Source organism: Amblyomma americanum, chromosome 3, assembly GCF_052857255.1.
Source record: "Amblyomma americanum isolate KBUSLIRL-KWMA chromosome 3, ASM5285725v1, whole genome shotgun sequence".
In the NCBI taxonomy this organism is placed as follows: Eukaryota; Metazoa; Arthropoda; class Arachnida; order Ixodida; family Ixodidae; genus Amblyomma; species Amblyomma americanum.
In genome coordinates this window covers 131,867,943-131,894,689 of record NC_135499.1, presented here as the reverse complement: position 1 = coordinate 131,894,689, position 26,747 = coordinate 131,867,943, and the positions used below count along the sequence as shown (strand labels likewise).

The 26,747-nt window shown below is 46.2% G+C and overlaps 1 protein-coding gene across 1 annotated transcript in view; it reads left to right on the top strand.

Moving 5' to 3' along the window:
* Window positions 1-26,747, top strand: part of LOC144124122 (rap guanine nucleotide exchange factor 4-like) — a 396,964-nt gene that overhangs the window by 182,306 nt on the left and 187,911 nt on the right. The window contains exon 3 of the mRNA XM_077656784.1: window positions 3,928-4,007. The gene's annotated coding sequence lies outside the window, so the exon portion shown is untranslated. The remainder of the gene's footprint in view (window positions 1-3,927; window positions 4,008-26,747) is intronic.

Genomic DNA, 26,747 nt, shown 5'->3' with positions numbered 1-26,747 from the left:
CACAACCTATTCTTAAATGTCGATATTGCAAGCGAACATCTGACATTTGCATCTTTTTCATGGGAAGAAGTTACATTTTTGCTTTCATAATTATCTTAGCTTGTTAAAAGTGGATTTGGCATATTATAAAATGTGATAGGCAACCAGTATTGTGCCTACTGCAAGCAAAGTTATAGAAAATAGTTTCTTTGCCGTATTTGAGAGCGGTATGGGAAGGCATACATTTTGCAGGCAACCTTTCTGGGTGACTTGCGAATCTCAGTCAGATAGAATTACTTGTACAAAGCCCTGCAATTATTTTACTTTAAAAGAAGATGCAGCAGCGCACAACCAGGAACAAGCTCAGCGCACATGGTAAAAGAGTATAGGATCGAAAGTTAGGACTTTTCGGTTGAAACAAAAAAAGTAAACTGCAAAGGTGTTTCCTAATTCAATTTTCGAAATTCGGCTTTAGCCGCGATAGGTCAGCATCCTTAACTTTCACGCTACAACTAACCGGATAACGAGTAGGAGTTACACTCAGTAAAAGCAGAAAATGAACGAAGTCATGCGCCGTGAGGAAGCGGGGTTACTGTCAGATAAGCGGCGCAGTTTTGCGCACTCAGACTTTGCAGTGCTACGTTAATTATACGTCGCTGCAGACCAGATAGCTCTACAGCTGGCCTTATTCTAGCGAACTATTCTTTACTGTCATCATCCGCCTACGGCGGTTAATTGGATAAGTAAGTTTCTTCAGTGCACGTAAAGACACTGCCGGGGAACAGTGCATATGCTTCACGAAAAAGCGTCACGTTCCGGCTACTTCAACGGTTCAGCGAAAGTTAAATCGCTACCGTCAATACACAGAGCACGTTGTACCCCACCTCCCGCTTAACTGAGGCCAACCATCTAACGATAACCCGCTAACCGATTTTTTAGAACAAACTTCCATTTGTGTTTCTGTGTCACACCTTCATCGTTTAACTTGCATTGCTTTCTTTTAACGGTTATTGCACTTCCACATTTATAAGAATGACCGTTTTTGTTAGCTATGTACTGGTAAACTAACTGTTCACGCTTAAAAAGAGGCCAAGATAAGCTCTAAGTGACTTTTGAAGGCACAGGAATACAGCAATCATCACTGAAGAAAACACTATTTCAAGCGAGAAAAATAGCAGTAGCACAAAAACTGAAAAGTGTGTGCTGAAATAAACACAAAAGAAAGAGGGGTGAATTTTCAAAGGGAAACCTTCAGCCCGTCAGAGTCACGCACTGGCCCTGGGGATATGCTTTTATTTTGGAAATTGGAGTCTCTTAGTTCCCCAGAATGAGGTGAACATTGCTGTTCCTGTAAAATAAGCCTGTTAATAGATGGCGATAGTTATGCTCTGAACGTAATCAATCGACGCGTCAGCTCATTTTTTATTCGAAAGTGCCGTCATTAAAATCATTAAGTGGACGTTAGTGCCGTATTCAACATGTTCACAGTGTTATACGTGCGCGCGTACTCGTCATCTCAATATTCTATGCGAGGCAGTCATCACTGTTTTCTGCAATGAACCACGATTTTCAAAATTGGTGAAAAATGACAGAAATCGCTCGTTTTCTCGATAGCGATAAGTAATGATGTGCTGTGTAAGAAACATTATCCCTTCTAACGCACCGAGCAGAGTGACGTCATCTTCACCTGTAGATGGGAGCGTACTATATAATGGAAGCGAAATTAAAATTCTGGAGACGTTCTTGCACTATGTGTACATGACACTATGCAAATCTTCCCTGACTTCCTATTCTTCGACCACTGCCGCCCTATCTTTTATATGTAGGCTAACCGCTGTGATACATCTAACGGTAGTCTAAAAAAAAGCAAAAGTGCATGAAGCTTTTCAGTCTTTAGCTTATAGGCTACTGACAAGCACTTTTGTTTCCGTTTGACCTCAGGAACTCAACCTTCATTTTTGAGCTTTCAAGGGTTCCTATTTGATGCACGAAAAAAAAAAACAGGCAGCATAAGGTTGTAGTAACCAGCAGTAATATTGCAGATTTTCGTGCGTAGACATCGTGCTTGTCATATGAACTTCCAGTAAATGTGTCAGCGCGAATTGTCCAACTTCTCATAATCGCTGTACCATTCAAAGAGCTCGCAAGCTTCTTCCGCAGACAAAACCCACGTCCCGTGTCGGGTTCCCGGGGAGATGCGAGGGCCGAACGTATTTCCTGAGGCCGGACAACAACAGCAGGAATCCCGAAATGGGATACGGAAATGCAGTTACGCCTCAGCACCGTACTACTTGCGCGTGGGGACGCCATCAGAAAAACTAATGCTCACCTCGTTAGCCAGACTGCGGAAGAGATTTTCGTTCACGGTTCTTCCTCGGCACTACATATTTGATGCCCACGGGCTATCGCATGTCAGCAGTCTTGGGCACGGCCTGTTTGTTTGATTAGTCCGACGCACATACAAGGCTAATACGCGCTAAGACGCACATACAAGACACATCAAGAAGGTTGCTCTTTCGACGTTACTGTGGTCGTCGGGGCCGGAAAAAACCTGCGTTCATCTGCGACAGCTCCCGAATCGTGAAGGGTGCACTCCAAATCATTGATTGCTGATCAAGCAGCCCTGCTATTGCGGTTGCGGCCTGCTCTTTGACATTTATTTTTTTTGCGTTCAAACACTGAGTAAAAGGTTATGAACAAAGTACCTCAAAATTGTCTTTCCTGTGGTTTAATATGACCTTTCCGATCCTTATTTGTCACTCAGAACATATGCGGATGTATGATTATCAGTCCGTACTCTTTTTCGCAGAGTACCCAGAGACCTAAAGTCTCGTGCAAATATCCCAGCAGAGATGCTTACACAGCCTTGGGAGCTCTGCATGTTTAGAGATTTGGTGGTGAGGTGAGGTTCTGGCAGAAAAAATAAACTTTATTTTGTAGCGATAGCTACACTGCGCCAGTCACTCGCGAGGTCAGCCTGGCTGCGCGCTGAGCCGTGACACCACCGCTCCGCCAGCTGTGCGCATGCGCGGAGTGACGTCATAGCCCGCAGCTGGTGTGCGCGCCGCGCGCCCCCCCGCTGCGCCGACGGCGGAGCAGACACCACCCGCCTCATTAGTTGTGCGCATGCGCGAAGAGACGTTAGAGCACGCAGCTGGTGTTTGCGCCGCGCGCCTACATTACGCTATGCGGCTATGCGTTTCGGCTTCAGCGTGCGGGAGAAATGGCGCCAGGAGTGCGCGCAACTAGAGCAGAGCGCTGGCCCAGCTGTGCAGCTGGTTACGAGAGACACCAGCGACGTCGCGAAACGCAGGAATGGACGCAAAGAGCTTCTTTCTAAAAGCTACTGTCAACCTCCACGCATTTTTTGACACGGAATATGCACGTAAGATTGAAACGAAGGTGCGAGAAATAAAAATGTTATTTTTGATCACAAGTAAACGTGACGGAAGGAAAGTTTTTTTATTGTTCACTTCTTCAAGCGCCATTCATTTTGATAGAAGTGTGACGTTCAGGTCTACTTGGCATTTTTTTTCCCTCACTTTAAGAACGCTGGAGATTTAATTTGGCATGTTAGGCTTACTTGTTGCCAGGCAATAAAAGGTTTTTCAATTGGCCGCTATACCTTCACTTACACGTAAACTACCTATTCAACTATGTCGAAGCCGGTCGGTAAACACATGGGATAGTACGGAGCTTCTGAACTGCGATAAAGTGGGCTTGGAGCAAAGTGTTCATCCGCACAGGCGGTTTTTTACACATAGCTGCCAATGCACCTCTTGTAGACCGTTTGCCTTTTCTACACATGTCCGCATTGAGCTCAAGTTGTTGAGCGTTCCACATCAACTAAGACTTTGCATGGTCTATATATTCGAACTGAGAATAAAGACGACGTGGTGTTTAGCTTGCAAGCCGTCAGTACACTGCCATTTCTTTTGTCTTCAACAGGAATGCTTCCTCGGAAGATTTGAACTGAAGCGGCTACCTTAGGATTAAATCGACGCAGTGGGTTCTATTGCTCTGTCAAGGTATGTGTCTTTTATGTCGATAAAATGTCTATACTGGTGAGGACAGTGCAAAGGAGTGACCTGGAGTGTTGCCGCTTAAGAATGAAATGAGAAAACTAAAACACCAGCAAAGATCAGCTGCGCCAAGATTTTCTGCAGGGACACCTAAGTTGACGATGGCGACCACACCTTGATTTTCTTCCGCGGTAACAGCAATGCCAGGGCGTGGAAATTCGTGTAAGAACGCACGCCACTGCCGGAATTGTAACCAAAGAACTAAAGCCTAATTATAGCAAGCAAATTTTCTACTATATAAACTTCACGAGTTAAGAATAGCCCTAATCGAAATACTTTTTAAGCGGGCTAAGGGTCTGCGAATATTCCAAATTTTCGAATAGCGAATCAGTTATCCCATTATTTCACTAGTTGAACAAATTAAATACGGCGAGTTTAAAGTTATCAGAAACCAATCAAATTTGCTCTCCAATTCTGAAATGGTTTTCGATTACTTGTTAGTCTCGGGTACTATAACATTCACCAAACTTAAACGCATTCATTTACTCCAACAGAGGTATCTCCGAGATGCATATAAATCATCGTACCGATTCTCGAGTGCAGCTTTCTTCAGTCATTTCAGAGAGGTTAAAGCATATAATTTATAAATATTGTCTTAGTGTAATCATTAAATCAGGAATTATGAACAATATAACCAACGTCAGGAAAATAGCTGAACTAGGAAAAAATCTATTAGGCTATTCAACCAGACATGACGAGGAATGAGTAGGGCCGACACCTCGACTGAATCTTGCAAAAGAATGCGTTCATTACACACTTTCGTCTTCTTAATAACTATGATCGCATTAATTTTTATTTGTTTTTCTGTTCTCACAGAGAACTTTGCACAATCTATATATATAACTTGGCTCAAGTTTACTGTTATGTGTAGATGTTTATGAGTAGATGTCGTGGGTTCGTTTATTCTGTGTGATTCCTCAGTATATTTACGTTTGTTTTAAAACTGCATCTCCTTTAGTACAGCCTCCCTGGTGAAAGATTAGGTATTTAGACTCATCAAACTGCACTTGGTCAGCTCTCTTCTACAACCCTTCCATCAATCCATCTGTATTGAAAAGTGAAAATATATTTTGATTTGATTTTTTTATTGGGCATCAAGTTAGAATGAGGCGCGTTGTAGCTTCCTTCAACGACTAGTACAGAACAAAGTCTACTTCGATGCTGCAGAGCACGCAGCCCCGATTTATTCACACGGAATCGAGGACTGAGCTCCACGGCATTGTCTATTAGTTTAGCGCCTTTCTTAATGCTTGTATGTGGTACCCAGTGTGAGGTGACGCGGCAGTGCTCAGGCAGGTTTAGCAAACCATGTCTTCATGCCGACTTGAGCAGTAATAGCTGATACGTGGCTCTCATCCCTCTCACTTAGGGAGGCTGATGTTGCCTGAGGCTTCCTGATACGTGGCTCTAGTCTACTAGCTGCTGTCATCAGTAGCAAATGCTTATTTTACAATAAGCATGACATGGTGGTCGCAAAGGCCTCTTGCCTATACTGACTTAGTGCTGCATACCCTCTAGTTGAGATCAGTGTTGTTCATTTCGCCATCTAGAGCTGTAACCACATAAGTTAATGCATCCTACCATCCCGCCGCAGTGGACGCCTCGCTACTTCTTGCGATTCTTTCTTCGGCACAAAAATTCGCAATAGTCCCGATAATCCGTAAATTTATTCCATACAGATTCAATTCGCTTTTTAGCTACAATATTTGTATTAGATAAGATTTTTAAAAAGTACTAATCGCACAACCCCTAAACCAGACCCTCAAAGTGCACATTAGGCGCCTGGCATCATATTCGTTCATTAGAACAGTTATTTTCGCGTAGTGGAATTAACTACCAAACTACGCGCTCTTGTAGAGCGTTTTCCTTAAAGACTGCATGAAATTGCGGTCGCAGGTTTTTTTTTTAGGTTGCAGAAAACATTACGTACAGTGTGCAAACTTCTTAGTTTTGTTGTCTGTATACTATTTTAAACGACAATTGCTCGTTACTGCTTGGATGCAAAGGGTGTTCGCTATACTGATTAGCGAAAATGCTGCAGCAGTTCTGCCGAGAGCATGTGGGAGGAAAAGAAAGATGCAATGTAAAGTTTTCAAAAAAGCCTGCACTGTAATTTACGCTGTTGTTCCGTTCCAAGAACTTACATAGGCCGGGTTGGTCGCTATATCGATATGAGATGAGGAAAGTGTCGCTGTGCCTTGTTGACATGGTTGTGTCGAGTGCCCGTTTTCCAAAAAAAAAATTCACTCAAGAGAAGACGAGTACCAGTCCAAGAGAACTTGTACCCACAGGAAATTGTTGAGCACCTGTCGATACCAGGGATCAAACCCCACACTTCCTGAGTATGAGTCGGATGCTCAAAACAATCGCCCACTGCTGCGGTACTTTACATTAGGAGGAAGTGAAATGTTTGGGTATTAACGATCATGTTTCCTGTCATTTTGTTAAGTTTAATATTTTGTTTATATTTTTTCTCTTATGTACGCAGTTATGGTTAGCCTGCACATTTCACTTAGTAGGAGCTGCTTTCAAATGCTGTTTGCCTCCTCCGACATAGGCAGTAAGCGTGGATTCGCCTCGCTTTCAAAAAAATGTCACCTTCGAGTCGGCGATCTTGTCCGGTGAGAAAAATCTTGCGCCGCGTACTTCGGCGTGTAAAAGTGCCAACTCACGCATCACTCCACCTTAGGGGGCAGCTTTGTAACGTTGGTGCTACTGGCGACATAACTGGAACAAAGTTTTAGTGCATGGATTTTTATTTCCTTCTAAAACAAATACATTCGGCAGCAGCACATCATTCCAGCATTGTCTGTTCACATGAGTTCCAAATGAGAGGCGATGCATCTCATAATATCTCATTTCAATGCAACCATAAAACAGCCAAGCATCTTTGAGTCCAGTTATCCATGCAATCATGGCATTTTAACTCTGTTGTACCCGTTCTTTTGAAAGGACACAGGCTCTTTCATCATGTTGATGCGACAGAATCTCACTTTCTGCTACAGTAGGTCGTCCACTACTACTGCTGCAGAACCTATCAACCACACTAGTGTCTAAATGGTAACAAGCTGAACCTCCCAGCGGGTTCATGTCATGTTTTTCGTTAGCCACAAGTGGAAATCTGAGTCATTGTTTCAAAACAGGCCTGCCTCTTGACGAATGCGAGCGCGCACCAGCGAAGTTCCTGGGCATGTGCACAATAGGTGGTGAACAGTGGTGTCAGAAGCGGGTGTTTCGCAGTGAGGGCATTTTCCGGCGCAGGAATCTTCTCGCTTTGCCACTGGTGGCGAACTGCAGGCGTAAGGGCCACTCCGACCCGCAGCCGCCTCAGAGAGACCTCCTCCACCCGTGATAGGCTGGGGGGAAGGGGGTAGGTACACGGGGGAATAAGAACACGTGTACGCTGCCTTAGGAAGGCTGAAGATGTTAAATGTGTCAGAAGTGGATCTGGTGACAAAGAGGCAGGGGGAGTTTGTGGAACGTCTATTAATGGAGGTATCATGTCAGGTGCGATGCTACGGACATCTGTGCGAGCTTGAACCCAGTGGATGAGTATTGGCACCGGGTTAGATTGACAAGCAGCATGTATGGCCTGGGAAACCAGAAGGGTACCACGGAATTTCTTTAGATGCTTCAGAGGTTCTTGTGAATAAGTAAATAGGTGCACCTGGTTATAAGGAGGGTCGTCAGGCAAAGCTGCTATGGCATTTAAAATCGCTTGCAGCTCCAAGGCAAGAGGTGATGAAGTGTCAGTACAGTGTATTTGGTGGCTGTAGAGTTGAGGGTGTGTCGGGCTTATAAAAGCAGTTGATCCCCCTGTCTTGGTTATAGCGACATCGGTGTAAAAGATCCAGCCATCATGTTGCATAGAAAAAGCTGGGGGTAATGGCGGAGGGGAGAACTCCGACTTCCTACGACGAGCAGGCTTGTTTGATGTAATGTGACCGTAGCCCCGTGTAGGTGGTTGAGGCTCGAACATCGGACGAAGAGAAACATTTCGTATTCTATTGGTTTGTCGCTGGTTGATTAAATCTTCCAGTGTGTTGAGCGGCGCATACTCCTGCAGCAGACCAATAGGAGTTACTCGGGGTAGGCTAGTAATGACTCGCGTGGTGTTCCATCAGAAATATGAAAATGCGGAGTTAAGATAATATTCTGGCCTAACATTGATCCGATCTGATCAGGGTGTCAGGTTAAGCGAAAGACTGGCGGAGCCTGGAAACAGAAATAACAAATTTTATTCAGAGCGCGGCTGCCACTTAGGTGTTCAAAATAAGGTATTGTGTCGGAGTGGCTAAGTCATAGGTGGGTTACTTAACGTTCTTGCATCTCTTCTTGCTGTTGTGGTCGAAATTGACCTGTATTTATTTTCAAATTATTGCAGGCTCATCCTCATAAAGTAAAGCCCTATTGTCTGATTTGTCAAACCCGTCATTATCTCAATTTACTTTTTCGTATGGCAGCTGGTTTATTTAAAACGCACTAACTCAATACACAGACATAACGTACGCTAATTGCATGTGCATGAATAAACCTAGAGCATGAATTTTAACTTCAGATATAAAGAAAAAACCTCAAAGAAATGAAGCCTTGAAAAGAAGCCAAGTGTTTTCAGTGCTCCACATATATCTGACTCTTCGTGAGGCTACCTAGTGAATTACTTTTTAAAAAATCCATTGCTTCGAACTAGTGCATTTAATTCTAACTTTAGTGTTAATTAGATAGATTCACTATATAATAGAGAAATTCAGTAGTGCAGTAAAATGGGAGGAACATTGCGTTCATGGTTTGTGTACGGCATATCCCTCGATTAATGGGCTTTTGAAAGTCGCAAAGAAAGTGTTTGCGCTGCAAAAAAAAAAGAAAAAGAAAAGCCCTCTTAAACGGTCACTTCCGGCATGGATCAGTTGCTCAAAAGAACACCGCAGCGGTTGCTTCCCGATTACATTTGGGAACCGGAAATTCCTCAGCTTACAGAGCAATCTCAGTAGGCGCGCGTACTTTCCTTTCGCCTGCTACTAAATGCGGACACTATGGCCAGATATTGACCACCTTGTGCTCAGAGTCAGAGCGCCAGAGACTCTGAACCTCTGCAGCTGGTACTTTTTCCACAATTTACATCCAGAATTTCGCAGTTATGTTGAAGTAACGCACGGCAAGGTCATAACTACAAATAATGGTGGCTATTTAAGGTCCAGAAAAGCGGACAAGCATCACCAATGAGGGCGATCAGCCATAAGAAGGACGTGTTATTTTCGACACGTAAAAGCTTCGTGCTCGTGCACTAAGTCTTTCATCCAGATGAAAAGAAGACCTCTTCTCAAACTTCGGTCAGCGCACTCAAGCGTTTTGCTGTTCCCTCTTGAAGTTTGTGGTATAAAGAACTGCGATGTCGTTTCACTGTCACACGTCACATAACAAGCTCACGGACATGTCGTTGCCCATAGACTTTACACTAATCTTTATTTCCTAAACTATCCAAGATCTCAATGGTATCTGTGGACCTCTGCAACGCCGTGTGCGCGCGTCCACCGCGTACGAGAGCCGCGCGCCGACTGCTATCCACGAAGCGGGCGAAAACCGCTCGGTCCTGCGTCGGCGTCGCTCGCGCCGTGCTCGCCATCTTGCGGACACCTGAGGCAACGGTCGCGAGCCACGTGATTGCTCCCCGCTTTCGCTCGGTTCGCCCCTCCTGGCCGGTTTATTCGACACTTGTGTTGGATACCGGAGCGGGCTGTTTTGTTTGCGGCGGCGGCAGCAGCGCCAAGCCTGGCTCAACACGCGGCGGATAAAGACGACGCCTGAGGTCGCCCACTTGCGTCGCATCACGGGCCCATTGGGATGCAACGCAGTGCTTCTACCCTAAATGAATATTCGCGCTAATCTAGATGTGCGTGCAATGAAACCTGGATGCGTACGCTGCCACATTTGCGCTGCGGACGGAAGAGGAAACCGGAGCGTGCTCTTGATCGTTTTCCACAAAGGAATATTCGACGCTGAAACAGGTGAGACCTTGCCCTACTAATTACGCCTTAATCAGCAGAAAAAAAATGTTCAACGGTAAATATGAACTATAAGAGCTGCACGCGTCGATGTCTGTTCCTAAGTTCTCCGCAATTAATACGAGCGTTGCTCTTTTAAGCTAAAATGACTGTCTTCTATTTTGATCAAAAAATTTGTGCAATGACGTCTTCCTTGCTTATGTGGTCGATAACTGAACGCGCTTCCAGGCTTTCCAGTCTGCTAGAGATTTACGTTGAAAACAAATAAGGTAAGTACCATTGCATTCAAAAAGATTGGCACTGTTAGCAACAATTTTTTTTTGTGCGTAAGATTTGGCTTTGCTTTAAAGCTCTGTTGCCTGACGGCGGAGAGGGCCACCTGTTTGATTCACGTTCGCAGCAGGTCGCAGTTCAACTAAGCTTTAATCACCTGGCATTCTATTAGATGAAGGACATATGAAGAATTAAACTACACTGTGAATGTGTACGACATATTCAGATATACTGTCATAAAATTGACGTTTTCGACCGCCGGAAAACAGAATTCATTCCCTTACGTTGCTTGCATTTACTAGGTTAAGATGTTCCGCCTCAACCAAACGGCTTCACATTTTGGGAGTAGTTTCTTTGTGCTTCGGCAATAGCATTTTTGATCATTTGGATGAGAATTATACCTAAGGTCATCAAGGCGCAACGCGAACAAATGACTGAACAGTTGAAATAGAAGACTGACTTTTTTTTCTCCTAGAGAGGGCATTTTAAGTTAGCCTTCTATATGTCCATACTAGTGTAAATCACTCACTTTGCACTGTTGTAAATGTTTATTTAGATAATACCGAATATGTACGAGCACTTTTGAGCATCTTCAGTTTTCGCTGTGAAAGCTTGGCACTCTTGGAGACTGTTCTGCAAAGATAGTACAATAAATACAACGCTCAGTGCTTGCGGCAAATGAGCGTCCTGACTTCAGCCCACTCTGGCCTTTAGTAGTGTTTGTTGCAGCTGTTGCTTTGGCGTCTGCCACCGCTTGCCCTGCAACAGCATATACAAAGGGGCGTTAACGTAATTTGTCAGGAAATTAAGCTAACTGCCTTTCAGCAGAATCGCCCTTGACTTCAGCACACTTCCCCCAGTTCGTGCACAGTGATCTAATGCCCTCAAGAAAGGATACTTGCTGGTGCTGCAAGAACAAGTCTCCTATTCTGAAGGCCTCCGATCACTGCAAGCTTAAGAGGGTGTAGTACGCTGAAGGGGATTTCCGATGGAAAGCAATTAGCTCAGTTTTCTGACATGGTCATGTTCAGATAGGAAACGTAGCGAATGTTCTTCGTATATGCCACTGCAGACCAACCAGTGGCTGACGCCGAAGCAATAGCTGCAATAAAGAACACCAAGCTTCAGAGTGTGCTCAAATCACGGCGCTCACTTTTTGCATTCACTCAGCGTTCCATTCGTCATGAGGAAATCATTGCCCACGCAGGAATTTCCTCAACTTTGGAAAAAGAACGTAGTCACTATAGACATGATCGGGACTGCAAGGTAGCGTGTTAAGCCCCATAGAGCCCTGTTCTCATACTGCAATCGTTCTTGCATGTATTCATTAAGGCTGCTTTTTTTTTCGTCTGTAAGAAATTCAATCGCGGAGGGATAATACAAATCTTTCACTTTCCTTTCAGGCCCAAACTGTTTTTGTAGTTTTCATCCATTTACTTTCAAACCTTACATCACATTAAACTACTACTGCGCGTGCTGCCTATTCAAGCATGTCTCCACCTGCAAAGAGAAGCTCAGCTATGTAGCACTTATTGGATATAATGGGGAGGAAACAGCAGGCATACAACCTCTGTAATGAGGCCCGTTGACATCGAGGAAGATTTAATTCAATTGGTCTAAAAGAGCAGGTTCTTATAGCGTAAATGCAATAACCTCGTACAGCTGACTTGTCATTCAGTGTCCTGCTTTCTACGCGATAATCATGGCGCAATAAATTTGAACGCCATGGGAAGTCAACTCCAATATAACGTGACGGTAACTACTAAGAGAAGACAATTCACTTAAGTTGTCGAATTTGCCGGTTCGGTGTGGTATCTAAGGTCATCAGTTCTATGCAGCTTTTGGTACCAGGATTGGCAGCATTTCTGTCAGCAATGAAAACGGCAGAGGTCAAGGTGCTATGACTCTGCACGTGCAAGACTAGACAGATTGTTGACCTCATAGTAGTGTTTAAAACCTTGTATATTCAAACTTTCGTGACGTAAACGGCACCACGAAATGACCTAAGCAATTCATCAGCGTGTGCTGGTATCGTAAATACAGAAATAATGTGCCCGCACCCTGCCTAACGGTTCGATAAACCAACAAGTTGTTTTTTTGCTGCATGTTTTATTAGAACTACGCCGCTAGAAAATATGTATGTGCCAGTGGCTTAGTTCTAGTTGGTAACGCTTTTTTGCAAAAACATCAAAGAAATGAGTGATCGTGACTGACAACTTTAACGGTGCGACCTAATCACAGATCACTCTTGAAAACTAAGTTGTGTGCATCTAGCCTCAGCATTTCAAACTAAGACTCTATGGCAACTTTACGGATTTTCGAGCTTGTTTGCATCTAACACCGCAGTATTATATCCATATAGTTTTCGGGTGATTTGTGCAGAGCTCCTCGCTGGTTGCTCTACGTTTCGTTACGGTAATTACCATGCGTGCATGCCCTCTGCAGTAACGAGCGATAATAAAGACGGATATCTTGTGGAGATGATTTATCGGTAATTAGAGAGCCAGATTATAATTAAAGAACACCCTTAAGAGAGGTACCTAGCAGCTAATTTGCTAGGCCGTTCTGTAGAAGGATCAAAGAATCATTAAAGCTCGTTATGCAATCTTCCTGGTTTCGTTTCCGAAACGTTAAAGAGATCGCCAAATTTGTGGTGTCGCCCGTCTCGTACGTCGGCATAGAAACCATGGATGTAATGGCATTCTCTAAATGAAACGCCTCTAAGCCTAACCATATTAGAATGCATAGGCGAAGCGTAATAGCTGTCCAAACTGCCGGCGAGGGAGGAAGAAAAGGCGGGCAGTAAATAGGATATCATAGGTAGGTATGGCTCAGATATTGAACGCGAAAGACGTCTTTCAGATGGCCATTTGTTTATGCGCAGTTTTTTCAATGACTAAGCCGTTTGATTCATAACCACAGTGTCGCGGTATATAGTCCCGGATGCCCATGGCTGCATTTCGGCGGAAAGGAAATGAGACAAACACTCATTTACTTTCGCAGTGTTTGTGCATGTCAAATATTTGCCGAAATTAACCCGAAACTCTCCAATACACCGTTTTCCGTGTCCCACGCTCACCTTCTGGACGTTAAACTCCACCCAGGCACCATACCATAGCGAGCACCAGTGTGTCATCTATCTGGTAAAAATCGAAGGCCGCGAGCATTAAGAGCAAGCCGGACAAAGCTCGCGTCTATTGCGTTACCGCTGCTCATGCCCACGATGAAGCTTCATATAATTGTTTAACAACTTCTAGCGTTCGAAAACTTTTTTTACACGTCCGTTCCGATGTAAGACAGCGTAACTCCTTCAGGCAGCCGGGAAAGTTAGTTGTGTGCTCTTAAGACGCAATCTTTCTGTTCAGGTTAGTGATGAATGAAAGTGTACTAACTTCTTTTTACTTCATCTGCCCGCGCGCCCCTCCCCCAACGTTTGACGTAAAGCTGCGCTATTAGACGCGAATTAAAGAGAAAAAAACGTACGCGCAAAAAAAAAATAATGAAGACGCGTTTTTACTTTTCTCCGAAGCCTGGCTTTGCAAAGCTGGATGTGCAAGCCATGTGTATTAATTCTCACGTGTGTTATATGGCTTCTGGAGAAGCCAGTAAGCAGAAGAAAGCAACAATTTCATCTGCCTTCTTAAGCAGTATACATTCACCTGAAACTGGCGCAACATTATTAATGCCGCGAAGAAAGAGGCAGCCTTGCAGCTGAGAGCCGGCTTGGAAACCAAATTGCGAAGAAAAGTTACAAATAGCGGCACTTTTATCTACGCTAGCAAGGCTTCTCTCGCCTTCGTAAAATGAAAGGAAATCTCTCGGCGAGGCTTAAATATGCCCACGCGACGCAACATTCCCCACCCATTCTTTCCCTTGCGCTGAAAAAGGTGCCTTTGAAATGACAAGTAAAAAGTTACATCCATGGTAGTTCTGCAAGTCTCTGCTGCTGCTTTCCTTCTTCATTATGTCGCCTTTTCATCGAAAACTGTGACCGCTTGTGCAAGCAACGACTTCTAACTAATCAGAATTGTTTGGCTGCTCTTGAAACTAAGTCGTTACTTTTATTTCTTTTTTCTCTTCGAACCAGGGAAACGCGGACAATTTTTTTTCTCACCCCCGTGCCATTGTGCCAGAACAACACTTGAACTGGCTTTATCGCGAGGGGATTCGGGTTCTTTTTAAACGCTTGCTAGTTGCCATAAGCTTTCGCTGTGTTGTAACCTTCAGTGCCTCGGTTGTTTACTTTTCTTTTGTTTGTTTTTTCGACGAAGTCGTTGAATTTTACCAGCTTTGTGGGCGCTTATGTCGGTTCAGTCGACACTGCCACTTTTTCAGCCATAAAAAGCTAGTCGTAAGGTTTCGCGGGCAGCCAGAATATAAAGAAGTGGCTCGCTTGAAATTCAGTGTTGGTTTTCAATATGTTGGTAATGGCGCTTCTTAAAAAAAATTGTCGGCGCTTACAAAGCATATTTCTTCGAAAGGCCACGCAATGAGTCCAGTGAATGAACAGCGCTAATGTACATGGGTTACTGTACCTCCCTCTCAGTTTTCTTCTTTCAAGAGATTTTCGGGGAATATTTCAAACCGACATGCTTATAATTTGGGCACACCTTGTATGTTGAAGTGGTTGTTTCTTTTCTTTTGGGGGGGGGGGGGGGGATGGCAGAGGTGCGGGGGTGGGGCAGGGTGTTGAACTGGCTGCATTCCGTGGGGATTCGGGTTCTTTTAAAGGATCGTTCAAAACGGCTGTTCAAAGCATTTCTCACCATACCAGGCAGACGAGCAAGTAATTGCAATGCTGAAGACAATCGAGAACACCATGCGTGTGCTGCTTGCCAGCTTGCACACGCCAGCTGCACAGAATGCACTGCAGATGCTGGATTTGTTGAATCCAGTGCTAGCAGCTGTCCAATAGTTGGCACAACGCATCCTCCTGCTTCATAGTTCCGAGAAGTCGGGATGTGTTACATTGTCGTCAACATTAGAGAGTTTTAGTTTCACGTACGTAGAGGCTTCACGTACGTAGAGCTCTTACGGGTGACCAGTGCGCATGCGCAGAACGCAAAGGGTATGAGCGAGTCTCACGTGCGTACGTGAGATTCGGATTTTTACGTTGCGGTCTTTGCGTTGCTTGCGTACGTAGCGTTGACAAACATGGCGGCACCCTGCCCGCCGCTTCACGGCGATAACAGCTTCGTCGCTAATCCCTCGAGGCGATATGGTGTCCTGAACTGCTGTATTCGCCTTCGATTTGCCCATTCTTACCCTCGCATAAGGTTTCAAGCGACAAATAGCTTTTGTTTTTCAGACAGAAGGGCGATTCTTCAGCTGCTAAGCCTGACGAAGTAGCGTTGGTCGTCGTCATAGCAACGGTCTCGCTATGAATGGCTTCGCTTAATGACTTGTCTTGGATGATTTTGGCTACAACCAGTGTCTGTGTTTCTTAGTAGATGGCGCTAGGCGTAAGGCGCGGCGTGTTTCGCGTACGTGTAACTATAAGGGTTTCAAACCACCTGCGTGCAGGCTACGTAGACTTCTCACGTTTGCGTACGTGAACCCTCTACGTACGTGAAACTAAAACTCTCTATTATCAGCCGCAATGGCAAGCAGCCTTCACACACACTAGAACGCCTGCGCTGCCTGACTGCCTTGTGTTAGTGATGGAGGACAGTCGTGTCGATCTATTCTACCCAGGTCGCAGCGCTCTGCAGCCATCAGGGTGTGCAGGCTACAGCTGCGGCGGCCTGTGACTTACAGTGCGTGCGTCATTGCATGTCGGGCTTGCCACGCAATTGCTCTACCTCTTCATATTCTTGTGCAGGGTAGCCAACCGGAACATTATTCTGGTTAACCTCCCTGCCTTTCCTTCCTCTCTCTCTCTCTTCTTACACACTCCATAATATGCTGCTATGCTGGTGAGCTTCCCGCCTTTTGAAGAAACTGAATTCAATTTTCGAGGCTTTTTCCTTCGTGTGCTAAGGTGGCAGGAACACTACGACTGCATGAATTGGTCCCGCTCCAGTAAAGATGGTCGGTAATGTAAAAACGCCTTTCGTGAAACCTTCCTCTATAAACGATATTAATCACATGCGAAGCTCATCGGGTATGTGTTTTTTTATTTCCTTCAAGCAAAATAATTTACCCAAGAAAACTTTATCTTAGGAGTTGTATAGGGTATCGTATAGACGCGCGCAAAGGCATCCCGTGCGCAAGAGAATTTATAAAGGCGTGACAATCTGCTCACGAGCGCCAGGAAGTGTAGCAGTTCGCACCCATATGCTTCGAGTAATATTTTTACACACGCAATCAAACCTATTCCATAGAGGCTACCATGAAGTATCTTCAACCTCGATGCACACACGAAAACAGGGCGTAAGAAGCTCTTCTCGCGCATTTGCATTCCGACGCGGGCAATTTGTTCCGACTCCCACCTCCCAGATTTTAACGCAGTAGCGTTAAGGACCCCGTGTCGCAGAAATGCCGGCGTTGGCGTCAGCTTCGTTAGCTGAGAGTGAAAAATCGCCGAAAAATTAGCAAGGAAGCAACGGAGGTGGCAGGTGGGCACTGTCGCGAATTGGTAGCGCGTCCACGGCTTTCCGAAGAGGAACGCTACCGCGTGCAGGTTCGAACAAAAGAAGATAACAAAGAGATCAAACTGAACAAAACGAAGCCGTATTTATAGTTTAAAGCAAAGGTGCCAATAAGAAAGAAAAACACCAAGAAAAACACACACACAACACGCGACAAACACTACAGAATAAAGGAAAGTGTTCACGAGGTACTGAGCGTCCCAGGGGAAGCGGGGATACCTTGAAGACAGGGCGGACGCGGGTGGTTGTAGTGCGACGCTTCTCTGGCGCCGCGCCAAAGAAAGCGACGGAAGAGAGCCAGGTGGTAGTAGGAGCGGAGGGGAACACAGGGAGGGGCCGGTGGTCTCTCGTCAAGAGCCCGAAGAGCTTGGCAGCAGCAGAAAGAACGAGCGTATTCAGGTCCCGTCGACGGCGTCACGAAACCCCGGAGGCTTAAAGCAGGCTATCCAAGAGTGCCTTACGGCAGCACGGACCCTCAAACCATCGGTTGCCACCTTCACGCTTGCAAGTAACGCAGAAGGCTTGAGTCGGTGACCCAAGAGAGGTCACGGCAGCCCGGACCCAACGTCCGATGGCTGCCACCTCCACGCTTTAATGACCCGACCTCCGCTCCGCTGTCTTCCTTTACACCTCGGTTTTCTGATACGTCAGCTCTCCGCTTCTCGTGCTCGCCACACTCTTTGTCGCCGTCGCCACGCACACACCCTTCGCACGCGTACACGCGCAACGCTGGGCTGGCACGCGCAGCGCTCCACTGTCCGACGCACCACTGTGGACGCACCGCGTTCACAAATCCTCCTAGGATCTTTTGTGCACCTCACAGCCACCTGGGTCACCTAACCTTGTAACGGCATAACAACCTGCTCATCCTGCCGGTGGCAGTTTACTTCCTGGGGGTCGGAAGCGGTTGCTCGGGAACAGCAAGCAACCTCGGTCTCACAAGCCACACCGGTTGTGGCACCTGCCATGGCAGGACAGTGGCGCATCGCTTAACCGCTGCACCACTGCGTAAGGAGTGGTATGAGGACTCCAAGTGACCTGTGAATGTAAACTAGGGACTGACCACTTCCGCATATATGCACATTAACTCACTAACTCTGTCGCGTCGATCCTTAGGGCGGAGCTTAATTGGCCCCTCCAGGTTTTCAGTGAGATTGCCATTCACCCGACCTATTTCAAGATTGAGGCGGACCCTCAAAGCGATGCAACTGCCAGCTTTATCTAATGCAGCAGCAAATTGCCAGGTTTCTTCAATGGAACAGTATCAGGAGGGCCACGAATTCGAGAACTATATGGCGGCGTCGGCGCCGGCGTCAGCCTCTGCGTGAAGCCTCCACCTGCTAACAGTAGCATGTGGTGCTTAGGGGGACTTTCTCCACCTGACACCTACCAACCGTCCCCCATCCGCCCGACCCTCTCCCCCTCTTCACTTACAAAGCAGAGGAGGGAGTGCGAGGAAAATGATTAAGAAAAAATAACTCGGGCAACAGCAGGCCTACGCACCAAATAGACGGCCTGCCGAAGAGCTCTCTGTGCAAAAATGAGGCTCGCAGGAGCTATTCCTTGTTGCATTGCTCAGCAATAGCAACGCCAGTCTCACAAGTCTCATCGGGGCCTGCGTTTAATAAGCCCCCTGCCGGTACAGTGGCGCATCGCTTAACCGCTGAGCCACTGCGCTGGTAGTTGTATGAGGACTCGCCGCGATCTAGCAGTGAGATAGATTTTGCCCAGTTGCGCCTTCGGAATTGGAATAGAATACGAATTGGAATAAATTCGGAAATGAAGAGCAATGAAATTTGGAATTCGAATATAAGCACAATTCGAATAGATTGGCATGTGAAAGAAGAATGCTATCACATTTCCTCCGCATAAATCCCATTGGTCGCCTAGATTTTTTTGTCATTTACATGGCAAGAACAGTGACACTAATATCTGTACTGCAGTCCACCTCGAAGGTTTGACTACCGCGCACATACGGAAGCATGCTTCACGTGACCAGAATAACTTTGTTGCTGACCAGCCGCAGGCCATCACATACTCACCAATTCTGGACAAAAGCATTTTTGAACAGGGAAGAGTTTATGAACGCATTTTTTGTATATTGAAAAGTTTCACTAAAACAATCAATACATCCGCAGATCTGCCTTCGACAGACTTGCATTTCATTGCTATTAACGTTTTTGCTATCATCAAATACGTTCCCTATAGGTTTTCTATTGCATTCTTAGCTGCTATATGCTCTAAGGAAAAAAACCAGCAGAAGGACGCAGACACAGAGAGGGACACAGGACGACGCTGGACCTGTGTCTGCGTCCTTCTGCCGGTTTGTTTTCCTTAGAACTACGTACCAACTGGCCCAGCTCTCTTCCCTACTGCTACATGCGAGCAATGGAAGAAGTTTAAAAGAAGGATTTTGATGCACATCGCAAGAATGGAAAGAAGTATTTTTTAGCAGTGTCTTACAATTTTTTAATATTCAAAATTTCTCGCCACGAATGTTGGACATGTCCTGCAATCTTATATCTATCTGAGGCCTGGCCATGAATGCATTCTTCAATACATTCTACCAAGAACTCGCAGGTGCAAGAGCCGTGGTGGAAGGTTTAGTGCCGCAAAAAGCTCTCTCTCTCAGCTACTTTCAGAACATGTGCTTCTACCTAGCCAGCACTGTCCAATGCATATTACTTCCTTCCTCTTCGGGTGCTCTAAAATAAATTCGAGTTAATGCGGGCATGTTTTGATGGCGATGATGATGATGATAATTTTTTTTGGCGCAAGGGCAGCTTCGACCCAACAACACCATTGCATTGGGTATTTTTTATGCAGGGGCAAAAATGTTCATTTCCTAAGCATTTCGCCGCAAATGCGGCGAACACAAGCCTAGGGGAAATCTTGTACCCATTGTTTCACCGGTAAGTACAGGGCGGCAGTTGGGATTGAACCCCGCACCTCCGACTTGCGTTCATTTAGAAAGGCAGCATAAAACACTTTTAGGCACTTATTAGCTTCCGACGCATATTACAATGCAACCAACACACATAGGGGTACTTTTGAGCATATTTACGACGTATTTTCTTCGGTGCTTACGAAATTTTATAATTTTGTGTGTACTGAAGATATCTCAGCACGGAGCCCAAAGTGCAAAATGCAGCAAAAGACATTTCAATCATGTTTCGGAAGCCGAACCTCCACGTGTAAAGATTATTTTTTAAAAATCGGCTACACAATATACAATCGTAAAAGCGCTAAACAGCGCTAAGACACGCGACAAACTGAGGAGCCCACAGAGGGCTGCGCTGACTAACAACCAAAATTTACGCAATTTACAGCCGATGATCAGGAAGAAATACCATTAGTAGTCAAAACGGGATTACGTGACCACTCAGTGGTGATCGCAATAAGGGATGCTGTTTCGGGAGACATCGCTGATTCTGCTACTGCTGTTAACATGACTGCACCTTACGCTAGTACCACTTCGAGTACTACGTTTACTTCTATTGCATCTTCTACTGCTACTCTATTAAAGTTCAACTACGCCGTATATTCAGCAAGACGCAACGAATAGAGCTTTCTCCGTATAATGTTTCTTTCTTTTCAATGTTTCAGCTTCTCTCGAGAGGCGCCGTGCGCAGAGTCGACGCACGAGTGCGCACAGATTCAGAGTCGGAGTTTCTTTTCGGCCAAACACTCCAGAAGGCCTCCCCGGTGGAGAACGTGAATCGCGGGGCCGCCCGCACGGGCGAGCGCTCGATGGTGGAAGCACGAGGGGCGAATCGCCGCGTCCGCGCTCCCGGAGCCCGGCCTAACAATGCCAGCCGCCGAGAGCAGCGGGCCCCACGCCGATAACAAGGAGCGAGAGCCCACTTGGCTCCCGACGCGCCGGAAGTTTGTCTCTGCGGGAGCCGTAGGCACGCCCGGCCCGCAGCTGTGGCCGTGCTGCAAACACACGAGCACGCGTACCATTTGCATATGGGCGGCCGTACGCTCGGCCAACGAGGTCGATCGATTGCACGCGCAGCGAGCTCCTTAATTAGCTGGAGCATTTCGAGTGTCACGCCATACGTGAAACCTGTGCGTGCAAAAGTGGCGAGTTTGTTTGTTTTCTTGATTTGTTTTAAGGTAGAAGAAAAGGTGGAGCGATTGCGTGGTTCGTTATTTATATGCGCCTGTTACACCGTAATAAAACACAATTTGGAATTTCGAATTATTTTTTCTAAGGTAGTGGAGCTCTTGAAAACAAGAACAGTCGGTGTTCAAGATGGGCTCGTTGGCGGCCGCGAGTCACGACTGCGCCTACAAAGCCCGCCCAGAATCACAAGGTTGTCGGTGCTGCCCCGATGTTCCCCGGTGCTGCACTCGCAGGTTCCCGATGCTCGTAAGCAGCGACGTGGGTTTCCTGTAAGGACAAGGCCTGTGGGAGTGGTGAAGGTCATATCCTCGTGCTCGGACAGAAAGATGCCGTAGAGTGGTATTTGATATGTATAACCAGGAGAGAGCGTTGCAGCTTTAAGGGCTTCGAGCACTGCAAGAAGAATAAAGCCAACGTAGGGTATACTTGTCACAGGTGCCGGCTTAGAATGTGTTTATCCCGCGCCTCTTCTCAACACACGTCATCCTCTTCTGTCCCAAGAAGCATGTCAAGCGTCATACGGTATTCGAATGCCTTTAATTTCCACCGTGTCAAAACCAGTCGCTTTGAGAACAAGGATTTTAATTCCGGCTGAGCTTGCAATTCCTTCTTTGTAGTGTGAGCGACATTCCAATTAACAGAAAAGGTGAAAGTTTACCTTCGATCGGTTTGAATATGTATATACTCTTTTGGCTGTACTAGTAAAAATAATAAGATGGAAAAGTATAGGCGCAGGAGTTGTCTCACTTCCCCCTGGACGCCTTAACCACGCCGTGAAGGAAAGAAGAAGGAAATGATACACGAAAAAGAGACGCCGTTATGCGGGCCTCAGGATTAGTTTCAATCACTTCGAGTTCTTTAACGTCCATTGACATCGTGCAGCATATGAGAGTGTTCGCACTTTACCTCCATTGAAATGCGGACTCAAGTGCGGATACTCGAATCAGCTGCCTCGTGCTAGGCAATCGCACGCCATAACTTCTGAGCCACCACAATAGCTCATTGTGAGGCAGAAGACATCGCTGATTATGAAAAACGAGTGACACATGAAAGGTATGTTGCTCTCAGAAGTCATTCTGCCACAAAAAAATACAACTATGACATTGAGATGTCATATTTGCATATATATGACATTAAGATGAGCTAGATGTAGGGCTTAAAACTTTTGTAAATCTTTGTTACATGGCGTCAAGTGTGTAACTGGGGGTTCCTTAATCTACCAGGCCATTGTCACAGTGTTACTACTATAAAACACATTTGTACCTCACGCGCACTTTATGTGAGCTTTTCGTCAAGAATCGGTCGAACCGCTCAAAATGGGCTTTTTGAGGAGACACTGTACAGCAAAGAAAAAAAGACTGAAAATTCCTCCCCGTATTCTATGATGAAGGCTATCCGCTTGCTCTTAAAACGTGTTTACGTGCTGTCGCGGCTGCTGAATCTTGACGCGAAATGCAAAAGCACTCGACGGTGGGCAATGTCAATGCACATTGAAGAACGCCTGAGAGACGACCCGAATCAAGAGCCTTACATTACGGCGACTCTTTCATTTTCGCGCTTTTCACCATTTCTTTCATATTTTCCCTCACGGCGCGCTTCAGATCTCCGCTGGCTGTGGGGAAGTTACTCAGTCTTTCGTTTGCCTCGAGCAAAGTTATCTATATTTCCCGCATAAATAAGTAGTCATGTTGTGAAGTGCTACACGAAGCTACTGAAGGATTGCATGCCGTTTTCGTTTCCTCGTAACCTCCACCACGCGAAGAGAGGAGGTATGCCTTGCGTGACAGTTACCTTATGGCACCGGCCTGTGAAGCCAGCTTAAATCCATTAATGCTTCAGACAACGGCGACACGGGAGCAACTTTTTCACACCAGCTTATGACCCTACAAACGACTGCCGGTAGTAATATGCTCATGTAAAGGGTAGGTCAGAGGTTTCCAGGCCAAAAGGTCTGCATTTGGGAGTGTGGTCGGGAACTCACGGCGCTTACATGCTGTCAAGGTTATCATGGTTGAGGACGAGACTCTTGCTCAACATCCAGCGCCTTTGAGCGTTTGTACTTTAGAAGAGACCCCACTACGCTGCTAAACGAAAATACTGTGGCCTGCGAGCTTTTGGCAAACCCTGTACATTTGTGCATGTCTGCAATGAAGTTTTGTATAAACACGCAGCAATATTTGTATCACCCGCGTACTCAGCGCTATACTGCGTCGGTAGCCACATATATTCACTCCTTCAGTTTGTTTTATTAAATCAAATTTACCCTGTCTTTTCGCTTCCCAGAACCTTTCCAATTTCTTTTCCAATCGTCTCCTTTCTACATGCGAGGCTGCGGCCGTTGTCTACCGGAAAGCACAATCTATCATGTATTCAATAGCTGAAGGAAACATTAGTCGCTCTCTAAATTAGGTGTCCAGTTTTTGAGAGCAGGACATTGTGTACTCAAGTCCGGTTTTATAGGAATTTATGCCCGGCTCCACTGAAAAAAATAAGGTCTCCTGTGATGCGTGCAGAACTCGGGAGATAGATGAGATTTCAAGATTTTTTATTTTCAGAGGTAACTGGCATATATGTTTCGTTACTTCTTTTTCGAACTTGACTGATGTTCAAAATCTCCATCTCGTTTCCGTGCTCTGAGAACATGCGTACACAGGAGGGATTTTCTATTGAGTGACGTATGAGCGCTTTACCCCGCTATTTAGCCCAACCACAATCGAAACGCTCTCGAGCAGAATTAATTGTATAGCTTTCCGAATGTTCCTTCATATACCTACGCCTTTTCTGAAAGCTCGCAGTGAAATGATAAAGAGGAGGGGGGAAAGGCAGGGATGTTAACCAGAAAGGGGTTCCGGTTGGCTACCCTGCACTGGGGAAGAGGAATTACGTGACTAAAAGGAGGAAGAGAGAAGGGGAAAAAGGCATAACACACACACACGCACAACACTGTCACAATTTGTCACTCAATCCAGTCTCTCTCAAGTAGGCAAAGAGTGCCTTGTATGCGCAGTGAAATGCTTTCGTAGAAAAGTACGGGCCAGGCTTCTCTTTCTGTTTTTCGCAGTTTCCGCTCCGCGCGCACGGTAAGAGGACCCTGCAGTTCCTATGTTCGTGCGATCTTGCAAAACAGACGAGGCTGCCACGCTTTCGGTTGCTAATTCCAGAAACAGACCAGTTGGATCAGCGAGGGTGACAGCCATGTTTGAGAGCGGGAAGTTTCGAGAGCGCTGCTAGTCCCAATACATACAGGGCTTCTCGACCGTACCCGCTGTCTAGCTGCGAATAATAAAACAACACATACTTTGTGCATCCGACTTCCTCACAGCAAAAGTCGCATCCATGTGCTTATTGCGAGCGAGTCAGCGTCTCCCCCTGTAGCAGATCGCATTAGTTAATCCACTCCTTTCACTTGGCTGAGCGGCCTGATTGCGCATTTCTATTTCCGGCTCGCCTTGTCTTGGCTCGGCGTGCCTCGCGGAAGGGGCACCTGCTCCTGTCTCTCGGTTCAAATGGCCGGGCATTCGCTTGGAGTCCCATATGAGGACTTTGCATTTGTACCCAGATGCCCGTGCGCCTTCCGCTTGGCCACGGAACTTTTCTTGTTTGCTGACTGAAACTTTGTGTGTGGTAGGAGCCATCAGATGCATGCGCACTTCTGTGACATGTACGTACTTTGGATTCTTGGTACCTTTTCTGCGCTTTCGAGCAGGAAGTAAGATATGGGGTCGACCTCGGGGGAGGTCGAAACGAAACAAACGCTTCTTCGTGAAGATGCCTGGCGGCTTCAGCATAGGCAAGCGGCGCGGAAATGTGAGGCTGGCAGCAAACCGATGCCTCAGACACTTGCTCCCGGGTCAGGTGCAGTAGTGTCGGAGCCAAGTCGGAGGGAAAACTAGGGACAGCGGGAAGAAGCGACTGGTCCCGAGTAACCTCTTCACGGAAAAACTGATTTATCTGGCACATGAGCTAGCTGTCCTCTGTTGTCACGGCGAAGCCTGTAAGTGTATCTGCCTGCAGAGAGGGTTGACGAGTGAAAACGCGCTCTCGGCGCAGCTCATAGTAGTCCTGGCACAGATCGAAAATACCGGAGATAGAAGTGGAGTTCTTGGCCATAGGGATCTTAAAAGGGCCGTCCTTGATGTCTTTGAGCCTCCGTTATGGACACCCTGACGATCTTACACAGGTTGATGACATCATCTCTTAGCTGGTAAAGGTTTCGCCACACTCCCTGGTTCGAATTCGAAGACGTTGTCCGGCGCGAAGTTTGCGCACGACCGGGCGGCCGAAGATGTCGGTGAAGTTGGTCTTGAAGGCGGACCAGGTGGTAAAGTTCGATTCGTGGTTCTTGCACCGAAGGTTGACAACGCAAGGACAAGTAGTAGATAACATTGCTGGGCTTCATGCTGTCGTCCCGCGGGTTATGATCGCTCATCCGTTCTTTGGACGACAGCCAGTCATCTCTGTCGTGGTAGCCCGTGCCGCTGAAGATGGCAGCGTCGCGCTGGCGCAGCGCACCAGGGCAGGCAACCGGCTCTGGCGAAGACCCGACTGGCTGGGTGGCGTCTGGTTGCATGATCCGGTTGATCCGAGGGTCCGGTTGCGTTGCTTTGTTATACAATCCGTCAACCTCCACCAATAGAAAACGTGGTTTATCGGTAGGAGAGGTACGGTTGAGAAGGACCGGTAAAGCAGGCAAACACAAGTTGTTGTTGTTGCTGCTGTTGTTTTTGTTGTTAGCTTTTAGTGAAATGGCGCATACCAGGTTTTTGCTGTTGCCACGAAGGTTCGGGATTGAAAACATTGCGCTCTCGTCTCGCGCTGTGCGTCAGCACTGCCACTGACGCTTCTGAACATCTTTCATTTTACAAAGGTGTTAATTTATTCTAGTGTACATCTTATCTAAAACCAGTAACGGGTTATTCACACTTGTTACTCATATCATGCCCTGGTGCGAACACATCCTTGTTCGTATAGCTGGTGATTAGCCGCAACTGTAGCCGGCATGAGCTAGGTTGCGAACATCGATAATTTTTCTTTTTCCCCGCATTATAGACGTCCAGAAATAAAAGGATTCCTCTCAACTTTAAAGCGTACTGAAGAAGCCTGAAAAGAGGCATAATGGCTGAAACATAATCCCACTCTGTACACGCAAACGTGAAAGAAATCAGCAATGCGTTTTATACTCTTGCCTCTGTGGGTGTCGGTGTGGGTGTGAAAAAAAAATCTCTTTCTGATATAACGAACGAACATGAATGTTTACGTCACAAGACTATAAAATTTCCATTGCATGGAGGCAAGTGATGTCACCAGACCAGGTTTGTCTTTATGAAGCCTGCGCTTGCCGACCGTGGCAGGCAGGGTACGGGAAGAGGGGAGTGTATTGCCCCAAGAGCAGCCTGGGTCTTACATGCCCCACCTGTCATTTGCGGCAAAAGCATCGAAATCTTCGAATGCTTTCGTATTCTCAATACATTATGAAATTAGTACTCTCCCTTTTTTGGCTTAAAAATGCTTCGAAAATTATTTGAATTATCAAATAAAGCAACCTGCGGCAAAGAAGGAAAGGTCAGGCCTGTGGTGCTGTCACGTAAGACGCCATTTGCAACATAGGCTGCTTCTCAGACTAATGCCACTGTCACTAAAGGTTAAAAAGATTGCTTCGAAGAAAAGTATTAAAATTCAGTTTTTCGGTCCT